We start from the raw sequence: 10957 nt of genomic DNA, 5'->3' as shown, positions 1-10957 counted from the left end.
ATTCAAAAAAAAAAAAAAAAAAAAAAAAGCCGAAATTCAATTACATTTCCAATTGCCAGCTTCCAAGTGGAGCACCGGAGATGGACGGGACGGCGCGGAAAGTAAGAACGTGAAAGGGAATAAGGTGACGGCAAGAAAAAAAAAAAAAAAAGGAAAAAAAAAGAAAAAAAAAGAAGGTACAGGTATGTGTTTGGCGTTGAGAGATATCAAGGTTCGGTTTTGTTCGCATAAAAGCAACAGAAGGTATTGTGAGAAGCGACAAAGCAGCTTTTGGACTCGAACGAACAACGTTATCGTTACGAAAGGTAAACAATTGTTGTTGCTCATACAGGAGGGTTGATTTTCTCCTTTTTATCCCTCTTGCGTATGTCGTTACGTGGAGACTCGGCTTGCGCCTGCCCAAGCGGGAAAATACTAATTTTCTTGGTTCAGCAAGTCCTTTCTTCGTCCGATAGTCTGAACTTGGACTCTCTCTCTCTCTCTCTCTCTTTTTTCCTCTTGCAAAAACGAGCGCTCAGGTCACACGTGGAGACGCTGAAAAACTATGGCATACGAAGCTTACGTAATTAAACCAAACAAAGTCTGTCTAACCGGAAATTGACATTCTCCAAGACGGACTATAAGCAAAAGTTAAAATAATAAAAAAAAAAAAAAAAAAAAAAAAAAAAAAAAAAAAAAAAAAAAAAAAAAAAAAAAAAATCGCGCACTTTTCACAATTGCCAACTTAAACCGGAAACTCTTACAGGTACGAGACAACTCGACTACTCCAGACACTTCCCATCCAGCTTAACCACCTTTCGGCCCCGGAAGTTGGATATTAATCGAAATTAAGCCCTTTTCCTTTGGGATTGCGAGCGCACCTTTATTACTCGCGGTATAGTTCGCATTTACTTACTGCGTCAGAGCTTATAGGTTATATAGGCACTACTCCTTAAGCTTCCTTCTAGTTTTCCACCTTCGTTCGAGCTATATACATATATACGATATATCGTTGCGGACGGTATATACGTATATACACGTGGGTGGATCGCTACGGAAAGTTTGGGAAAGTTCACAGGAGCCAGAAGGCCGCAATAAAGAATATCTGGCTGCGGGCTCGCCATTACCGTACGAAATTAAAAACTTTGCCCGGCTTCGCGGATGGCGACACGACCAAAGACGGGGAGGAGACCTATACTCCGCCGAACTTAACCTCGAGCGTTACGAGTCCGCAAAGAAATATTGATTTTCAAGGCTCCGCAATGCCTACGCACAAGTCGCCGTAGCTTAATCTCGATATGTACAGCGTGCAAACGGAGCCTAAGCTCACGGTGTCTGTTCCAATCGGTCGGAGCGAACTGCCGGTCGGTGGTACCAAAATTGAATCCATATGACGTAATAAATAAATAAACAGCATGGGAGAGCGAACGAGGTCAAGGAAAATGAGCGAAAAAGAAAGAGAAATCCAGTTAACGAACTGAGATAAATTTTTGTTATGGCTATACCCTTGTCAGACTGATCTTTGTCTTTTCGTAGAACCGTCAGGTTTTCCGCGAATTTTCTTCTCTTTTTTTTTTGTATGCGTTGCTTTTTTTTTACTCTTACTCAATTTCACGTAGCACAGAAAAGCATGGCGGACAGCGACGTCGAACGGGTAGGTGTACGCACGGACGGTAAAGATTTTTTACTGATACAGCTGTGGTAATACTGCGCGCGACCGTTGGTGCTTTCTAGGTTGGTATTACATTTTTTTTTTTTTTTTTTTTTTTTTTTTTTTTTTTTTTTTTTTTTTTTTTTTTTTTTTTTCTTTTTTTTTCCCATTATATGGACCAGATTATGGTGTCGTTTGCACAGCGAGGGGTGAGGTTCTCGGCATTTATTGGGCCACAGGGACGATTCGTGCTCGCGCATTTTCGACATTGTTACCTGCATTAATATTCCCGTTACGCGGGGATTCCCACGCGCGAACCATAACTGACGACAGTATGTGGAAGTTTAACGCGATGTAATGGGTTTGCGTTAATTATGAAATTTTCATTACCTCCTAGGTAAGTTCGATTTATGATTATCGCCGATCGAACGGGGGCTACGGTGAAATTTAATTTCTATATTAATAAACCTTTTTCTTCATTTTTCTCTTTTTCGATTAACAAATTCGCACGATCGATTCGACGTTCTAGAACATTTATACATTTTACATACGTATTCGGGCGCGATCGTGAAATTGAATTTGTTGGTAAATAATTCGATCGCCTCGCCGATAGACTGCGAGGGGATAGACTTCAGGCGTTTCTAGACGTTTCTCTGGCTCATGGCGGTAACACGCTGATTCGGGACATTTACGATTGAAACAGACTGTAGTTGGGGAATCTCATCTGGAATGCTATAAACTTTTGATTTACGATACGCGACAGCGATGACTTTTCCAAGGGTTGTTTTCGAGAAAAAAAAAAAAACTTTTGCCTGCTTGTCATTCGCGTAAATACGAGGGTAGATTTTTTTTTATTTTTTCCCTCCAAAAAAAAGCCAATCGTCGTGGACTATGGTAGGCCATTTTTTTAATCACTTTTTTCCATCTCTACATCTACCCCCGTCCCTAATTCGACTATACGTCATAGACATTCGGGGAATTTCACCCGGAAACCCCTATCGCATTCACCCCTATTATTATGATTTACGGCAAGCAGCATTTATCCTTAAGGAGGTTCGGTGACGATAATCATAATATTAATAGGGAAGGCACAGGTTATACAGGGATTAAACGAAAATTTCCACATTTTTCTTATAAAACCTAATTAATTGAAACATTTCTGACATATACAAGAAATTCTGAATTTTATCTCGAATTGTCTGTTATACCACCGAACCCATTAGGAGGCCCCTCTTGCCGTGATTACGTCGAACGTACTGTAGAAATTAACGTGAAAGAGGTGAAGAGAGTGAAAAAAAAGGGAATAAAAAAAGTTGACCTACAGAAGAAAGGGGGGGGGGGCCGGTCCCATTTTCGCGGTTAATCCCGGATATATCCCAGGTTATTTTCGGTATGACACTTTCTTCCGTTCACGAGGAGACTCTCTTAAAGTATCGTAAGACCTTTTTCCCGGGACCGGCACTTCTTTTTTTTTTTAGTAGCCGTAAAAGCAGATGGCCATCGTGCGCGCCAGGAAGTTCCAATATAAGCCAGAGCCGGAAAAAAAAAAAAAAAAGAGAAAGATACGAAATAACTAAAAGTGACGTGGGCGAATCCCGTTAATTCATGACGCGTCAAAAATGAAAGGAAAAAAAAACGAATTTATACGTAATCAAAATTATACACTAATATCACTTACAGCTTAAACTAAAGCCCACCCGATAGACATTAACAGCAACTCCCTACAGAATTTGCATGGTAATCGAGTGGCGAGTGCGAAAACCACTGTCCAATCGAAATGACCAGGTAGAACAATAAAAAAAAAATTTTTTTTTCCCCAATAAAACCAAAGAAAAATCAACGCTCGACTGTCGTAACCAAAACGTATGAACTCTTTATTTAAAAAAAAAAAAAACCAAAACATACACCCCGTATAGAAAAAATACATACCCCATAATGAGACTCACTATAATTCTCACAAGGATGCCTCTATGCTTCCTACGGATAAGTAACGTCAAACGTATAAATATATATATATATATATATATGATATAATACAAAGCGACCGAACCCTGAATGCAAATGATTAGACCTCTAGCCAGACTAGGGAATTCATTAGAAACACCCTATACCTAATCAGAGGGGTAGCGTAAGGACGTTTATCGGTCGACCGCGGCACCACTTCTCGGTAAATCCGATGAAGGCACGATTAGTGCCTTTTGACGAGCACAGGTGGGGAAATATCCCATATGCGCCGATTCTGCCGTTAAGTATTCTCACGAAGCAGCCTGCTGCTTGCAAGTTCAAAGTCTAGCCGTGTGGCAGCACTGCGCACCCGAGATTCCCAATGAGAGGATTCAGACCTGCTTCTTTGATGAGATACACACTGGGTATACTTGGGCTTTGATAGGGGGGGCGGGAGGGGCGTCCATTGGTTTCTTGCCGCATTCAAATATATATGCACATACATATATACGTATTTATCCACAGAACCAATCCCCGGCAGCTCCTGGCAGAGATACCACAACCCGACGGTACGTAACCTATAGCCCCCGATAAACACGGCGTACAATTGACATTCTGCCTTTGCTAATCCCAGCCCGTTAAACCGACCGGTGTAACGTGCACGATGCAATTAGAGCGAATCAAGGATTTACAAGCTTAATTTTATACTTCATCCAATTACGGACAATTATTATATTTTTCTTTAGATATCACCGTTTGGTATTCATTTTATTCTGGATTCATAATGAGTGAGCCCCCCTCCATTGAGTATGCACGAAGGACCTCTGGTAAAATTGTGACGAAGCTCGCGTGTCCGTATCGCCAATTAGTCGGGATCTACCGTAATCTCCTACTGGCGCAGAGGCCGGCAGGGATATTCTTACGGTAGGTGTTACGAGACATTGTGCATGCAAGTACCATGAGACGCGGCGGGGGAACCTTCGCGAGGGTGGACGAAAGAGATAAATATTTATACTTTCTCGAGTGTGGGAAAAGTCTCAAGTGTATTACGTGTACATATGTGTGTAAGGAGTGAGGGGCCTGAGTGGTACAGGTCGTGTGGTAAAGCTCAGACGCAGGGTGTATTGTATTTTATATAATTAGGTTTAGGCAGGAGTAGCCGAGGGTGGATTATTTTTTTTTATTTTTTCGAAAAAAAAAACATCCACTTGTTCCCGCGAACGAGGGCACGTTCGCGTGTGTAGTTACGTAATTTTTTTTATACGGATAGAATCTGGGTGGGTAACGAGGGTAGGAGGTGGGGTGGTCGAGGGGTGGAGTGGAGGTGCGGGACGGGTAGGCCGTTGTCTTTTTCGACTGGGATACGACTAATGCCAAGAGGACGACGGTAGCCGTCGACCCTTGGCCTCCTTGGCAATCTTCAGCTGCGCTGTACTTCCGTTCTGTGACGGGACTTTTAAGTTTTCAGGGGTTAGGGGGTACAAGGATGGAGGGAAGTCTGTTCCGGTGTGTGCCCCGTGTGGGACTCTCCCACGGGTAATCCTCGGCTTGGTAAGACCGAAGACGGCCGAAGACGCCTGAGGACGCCTGAGGACGCCCTATCTTTACACCGATCTAGTTAGGGTCGCCGTATGGCGGGCGCGATCGTTCCTGCAAGACCATCTTTCCATTTCTATCTGCTTCTTGACTTCCGGCTGTGCTTCGCGGCGACCGGGCATAATTGGGTGGGACTCGTCGCTCGTCTAATTTTGTAGGTTAGGCAATCGGTGCTACGGGGGTTAATTAATTAGCGTAGGACGATACGCGGCAGGCAGGAAATCACGGGTCGGTATGTGGATCCAATAAAATGATTGGAGAAGTAAACGTATTGACCGTGCGAGAAGCACGAGGGACAAAGGGTATATGTATACAGGGCGCTGGGATACGCTGCGTCGATGCAGAATCCCGAGGGCATTCGAGTATTTCACGTTGGGCCGCTTCCGTCTACGTATTTCCCCATTTGTGAGGAATTTGACGAACCGGACGAGCACACGTCAACGTGAAAATTTCGTTTGGGTATGGCAAATGGATACAGCTAATATATATATATATATATATATATATATATATATTATACAGTGCAGAGAACGGAGAGAGAGAAAGACAAAGTAAGCGAGGATCCGTGTAAAATAAATACTAAAAAAAAAAATAAATAAAGAAATAAATAACCGATATAAATTTAGCATGTACGCTGCACAGCTGATATTTTCGATAGGTTCGATTAACCGCCGCTACGCGTCGCCCCGTCCGCGTCAAAGCGGAGTCCGCGCTGGTGTACTCGGTGCGGATCTATGTTAAATGCAATAATTGTACAGGTGTCCTTCGTGGCTGAGTCACTCGGGTCGACGTGGTCTCTTCGAAAATTTAACGGGAAGTGACGTGGTACAGCGAATTTTTCTTCTAGAAGGAAGCGTCGAGGTGGATATGCACGTGCGAAGCGTCCCACGCGCTCTCTCCTTCCTTCCTTTCCTTATGGTTGTATCCCCAATGGGGGACATGTGCCAGTAACTGGTCCTAATAATCAAGTTCGGAAGTTCGACAATAGATGGCGATGTACCTTGCGAGACGGGCCTTTTCAACTCAGCGTGAGGGGACCTACAAAGTTTATACACCGAATCCGAACAGTATTGGGCCGAAATCCGTATAAATACTCACTTAAGTTTTCATATGAATGGTCAATTGGTGAATGCCGCTGGAAGCTGGGCGCGAACCTCCAACCTTTCGGTCGTGAATCGCGCGCGCTCTCCGTAACGCCTGTGCCGTCCAAAGGCCATAGACTATACAATATGCAAGACTCTAGACGCGACGTACTCAGCGCCGCGCTACGGGCCAGCAGCGCTTCGCGCGGAAGACAATGACACCAAGTCGAGCCATGGCCTTTGGCTCCCCCGCTCTCTGATCTCTGTATTGTCAGGTATATGATACCTTAAGCTCGCTCGTTTCTATTTACTTTTTTATTACACTTTCCAGCACGCCATTCCCCTTTTGTTTGATAATAACACGTCGGCGACCCACAGCAGCACGGTGCGCATTTTTCCATTGTATCAGACCAAGCCTTTCATCGCGTCGGGTATCCCTTTGAAAGGTTTACACTGCCCCCTGTCTCCCTCTATTACTCTCTCGCTATCTCTCTCTCTCTCTCTCTCTCTCTCGCGCGACTACTCACCTGATACCAATAAAAAGATGAGGAAGAAAAAGAATCGTTGGGATATATCTAAATCGCATCAACCAGCTGCTCGTCATACCTGGGATTCACTGTCTTGCAGTATAGTATTAAAATTTTTTTTTTTAAATTCTTCCTTTACCTCAAAGCCTTTGTTTTCAGATATCCTATATGGTATTCATTGAGTCTTGTTCTCAGGGATACTTAAACGCATAGACTCTGTATATACCTTGAGTGACTTTGAAGTACAGAGAGACCTCCTCGACGAAGTCTAACGTCGCTGTTCCTTCAGGACTCACGTACGTTAAGTGAAATGAGGATCCATATATGTAACCATACATATATGTACGTATATGGTAACATTTCAATTCCTTTATAAAATTCAATACTGTACGGTCGCTTCATCCATATCCACAGTCCATCCACTCCACGTTCCGTCGTTCCTGGACTTTCTTGGGATTGAGCATGCTGACGGTTGGGAACGTTCGAATTAACTCGAACGAAGTATAGACGTCTGGCAGCCCGAATTGCTAGAGAATTCGGATTGGTATGTTTCCTTATACTGAATAATGCGATATGACCTAATGCCTATGGCGAAAACGCAAATCTAACTGGTCCCATTGTTATTTCTATCCGAATGCAAATTAATTTCTAATACAGATCCCAGTCGGCCCAGCGTGTACACAGCAGACATCCTGTGCGTTATTCCGTGGATAAAGGTTTCCGTGCTCCTTTGAGGTTATGCCAAACGCTATAATTATCGGCTTTTCAGATTAAGTCTGGCACTGTAAGAGGATTCGGCGAAATGTTAAGGCCTGGAATTTCCAAAATGTTTCAAGTTCATGCCGCGTTGAAGATAAGATGAATTTTGAGGAAATACACAAAGAATTTCTGGAACGTTTATCTTTTGAATGAGAAAAAGCAGTCGCTTTTTTTTCTCCTACAAAATTATTTAAACGACAGGTCAATCGGACGAGAATATGAATTTTTTTTTTTTTTTAATAATTAAGGAAAAATGTATCTTCGCAGCATTCATCGGAGTAAAAATTATTTTCAATTCTCTCAATTGCAGTTGGCGTTAGGCCAGACTCTCATGGGCGCCTGAGGATTAAACTAGTACTCGACGAGAATTTACCTCGTAAAATCCAAACTTCTTTTTTTTCTTCTTCTTTTCTTCGCGTTGAGTTTTACGTGTTTTTCTCATTTTCTAGCGATTTCGCCAGAGCCAGCAGCCAGACAGACAGGGAAACACGTAATGGGTCAGACACGTTCCAAAGCCTCAGGATGAAATCTAATACCAACTTCGGACCTTCGTCGAGGTGCAAGTATACTTATACGAAAGCTTTGTACGTGGCTCTCGATATATATATGTGTGTATATATATATATATACATATATATCTTTTTTTTAATTCCAGGAACATCTCGTACCCACGTTGAAATTTATCTGGGAAATTATGCAACCGGAAGCTCGGATGCAGATAAGACCGTACGTGATTTCTGCCGTACTCCCTCGCCATTTAGCCCCTTTAGTTTCGAACTGGGTTAATCGCTCTTGACAATACCTTGGATGTCTGCGGTTTCCATTAACGAGCTACTTCTGTTTACATTCTTAACGATTCAGCCTTTTACGTTACCTGGACCATTTTACGTGTCTATAGACACGCGCACATACAGCCGCTACCAAATTCTAGACCCAGGTGAGAAAATAAAATTAAAAAATATATATTGTATATATATTACGATACAGTAAAGATGAGATGAAAAAAGAAAAAAAAAAGATTCAAGATTATCATAATCACAACAACAGTCCATAATTATATTCCAGTTGCCTAAGTTTCATTAGCCGCAACTGGCAGCTGGCCAATGGCATTTCGCCGTGTTCCTCGAACAATTGAACCACAAAGAACGTCCAATCTTCCGCGAGCGGGAAGCAGATGGGAAGAAGCTTTCGCGTTGAATCGAAGGGACGTGAGTGGAAAAAGAAGTTTGAATTTTCCAAAGGATATAAGATAGCGGGGTTAAGGGTTATCCGTGATACCGGCGTCTGTGCTAAGGAAGCAGATAAAAAAAGAGAAAGTTAACTTTCTTTTTGTTAAACAAGAAAGAGGTATTATGCAAAACACATATAACTTTAATATCCCTCTACGGTCGTTTCAGACCCACACTCCCCTCTCCTTGCTACCTGTCGTTATCCCATATCGATCCTAAAAATATCATACTCCCTCTCTCTCTCTCTCTCTCTCTCTCTCTCATACTTACAGCATACCCATAAGAGCGTCCTGCTCTTTCTAATATACGGATAACGTGCAAGAAAGAGAGAGAGAGAGAGAGAGAGAGAGAGAGAGAGAGAGAGAGAGAGAGAGAGAGAGAGAGAGAGAGAGAGAGAGAGAGAGAGAGAGAAGCAGTACAAAAGTGAAGCGAAATTTGAACAGGCAGTATCTTCAAGGCGCGACTGACGGACTCGACGAGATGACTTGATGGATTGCAACAGCATCCAAAGTCCTGGACCCCAGCGAAGAATGGCGTACAACTTTCCTGCCGTTAACCGAGAGATAAGTTATGAGGACGGTGCCTTCGGAAGGAGCTACGGGCAAAGGGAAAACTAAGGTGACCGAGGAGGACGGAGAAAAGAAAGAAAAGAAGAAGAAAAAGGAGAGAAACTTTAAATCTATGTAAGACGGAAGAAAGAGTGTCATTCTTCCATGGTTATCCCGGAGATAAATGATTTTATGCTTGGCTTACTGCCTGCGAGTCTTCGGGACGTTTACAAAGACCCCGATACAAGGGAGTCGTCGTCTCGTCATACACGAGACCCACCTGACTGCGTGACGACTTTTGAAGACTCGGAGAAGAAAAAAAAAAAGAAAAAAGAAAAAAAAAGAACACTCGTGCATAAGATTTCGTCATGGCTGAAACCTTCGAGAGGTCAATGTGTAAAAGGTTACGGTTGAACGGACTATACGGATATGTGGTTCAGTACGTACGGGAGAGGTCGAAGGGGTGCATCGATTTAACATAGTCATTAGCAGCCGAGAGAAATCATTATACGATAATCTTAGGGTAGATTAAAATTTATCTCAGGCAGATAACCATATAGATCCGTTGTAAAGGATAATTGATGATTTTTTCATCCCATCGTGTATTTCTCTCTTTTCCTTTTTATTCCTCTCTCCTTTTATTCTTATTAGTATCTTCCTACTCGCTACAATATTACATATTCTCGAGTACGATCCATTAAGGTGAGAGGAGCAGTGAAAATCTTTTTGGAAGATGCTGGGAATATTTTGCGACGTGAAGCATGTAGTTACTCTAAATATATAAATATAGGTTGGTATATATATATATATACTACATAGCCGTAATATATACCAGGAGACGTTGCGTAGGAAGATTTGTCAAATTTGCATGATTTCGAGAACTTCTTTGTTGTTAAGCACAGAGAAAGAGAGAGAGAGAGAGAGAGAGAGAGAGATAGGAGGTCGCCTAGTGGCGCCCTGGGGTGTCGTAAGTGCCAGGCAGCCCGGGAAGTTCACCGTGTAGGGAGGGAACTACCGGGTAGGTTTTACCTAGGTATCCCGATGCAACTAAGATCCGTAATGATAATCCACTTCGACCCTAGTTTCGAGTGTTTCTTTAAGACGGAGCAAGGGGAGTGGTCCAGGGAGGGACGAAGGCCCCCCCGTTAGGGTTTAAGCTGATTTCACAGTGGTTTTGGGTTTCGCTACCAGACAGTAGCTTCCTCTGGTAAAATATCGCTCCTGGTTACTGGGACAGATACCGGGAGAAACTTTTGAAGGCGGTAGCTCGGTACTACCCTTGTCCGCTATTTTTTTTTTTTTTCCTTCAACCCCCTAACGTATACTTACAGGATCCTGAAAAACTGTCCTAGGAGTAGTAGCTACCGTTGCCGTTGCTACTGCTGCCACCTCCCGGCGCGTCCTGTGTACCAAGACTGTAGACGAGGGTGAAAATAGAAAGGGGGCTGAAGGACGAAGACGAAATCAGTGGAGTCGCAAGTACCCAGTAGCACGGGGTCGCATGTGTCTACGACAGATCGACCGGAAATTGGACTCTGTTGAAAAAATCGTACAGTGACTCCGCTGCCGAATGAGCTCTATAGGCCCTACCGGGAAACTCGTACAATATCCGGTGTCTGATAAATAACAGAGTAACAGCCTA

The 10957-nt window shown here is 43.1% G+C and overlaps 1 protein-coding gene and 1 long non-coding RNA gene across 12 annotated transcripts in view; one reads left to right on the top strand and one right to left on the bottom strand.

The window, feature by feature from the left end:
• Positions 1–10957, bottom strand: part of LOC107269785 (nephrin) — a 131712-nt gene that overhangs the window by 43377 nt on the left and 77378 nt on the right. The window lies entirely within an intron of this gene.
• LOC107269799 lies at positions 6875–9012 on the top strand. 2 transcript variants are annotated; one of them, XR_003060331.1, is made up of 5 exons: positions 6875–7121; positions 7194–7323; positions 7988–8122; positions 8194–8475; positions 8604–9012. It is a non-coding gene; the product is annotated as an uncharacterized LOC107269799 (long non-coding RNA). The 2 variants fall into 2 exon arrangements; XR_001538127.2 differs by lacking the exons at positions 6875–7121; positions 7194–7323 and adding an exon at positions 7843–7914.

The sequence above is a fragment of the Cephus cinctus genome, unplaced genomic scaffold, assembly GCF_000341935.2.
Source record: "Cephus cinctus unplaced genomic scaffold, Ccin1 Ccin1_scaffold0690, whole genome shotgun sequence".
Lineage (NCBI taxonomy): Eukaryota > Metazoa > Arthropoda > Insecta > Hymenoptera > Cephidae > Cephus > Cephus cinctus.
This window is presented reverse-complemented; position numbering and strand designations above follow the sequence as displayed.